This window comes from Penaeus monodon, chromosome 23, assembly GCF_015228065.2.
Source record: "Penaeus monodon isolate SGIC_2016 chromosome 23, NSTDA_Pmon_1, whole genome shotgun sequence".
NCBI classification, from domain to species: domain Eukaryota; kingdom Metazoa; phylum Arthropoda; class Malacostraca; order Decapoda; family Penaeidae; genus Penaeus; species Penaeus monodon.
In genome coordinates, this window is record NC_051408.1 from 18,338,247 (window position 1) to 18,338,548 (window position 302).

Here is a 302-nt window from a genome sequence, read left to right on the forward strand (position 1 = left end):
ATGGCGGACCGAGAACATCGAGAAACTTTCGGCGAGCGATGATCATTTTTGTGATTTTTGCAATTATGTACTTGATAAAAATTGCATAGTCACAAAAGTGATGGTCGAGGCCGCACCCTGATCTCCGAGCAAGTTTCCGGCCGAGAAAACAGACTTCATGGCTGAATCTCGGTGAGTCGTGAGTGAATTGAGTCATTTCTTGAGTCCTTGGATGTGCATGAGTATACGTGGGACGTAAAATAATTATTATAGTGACGTTTAGATTACAATGAGCTTGATTAATATTCTTACGGGTTGCAGTG

General features: G+C 42.1%; 1 protein-coding gene across 1 annotated transcript in view; it reads left to right on the forward strand.

Moving 5' to 3' along the window:
• Nucleotides 1-302, forward strand: part of LOC119588162 (receptor-type tyrosine-protein phosphatase N2-like) — a gene marked incomplete in the record, with an annotated part of 22,449 nt that overhangs the window by 14,670 nt on the left and 7,477 nt on the right.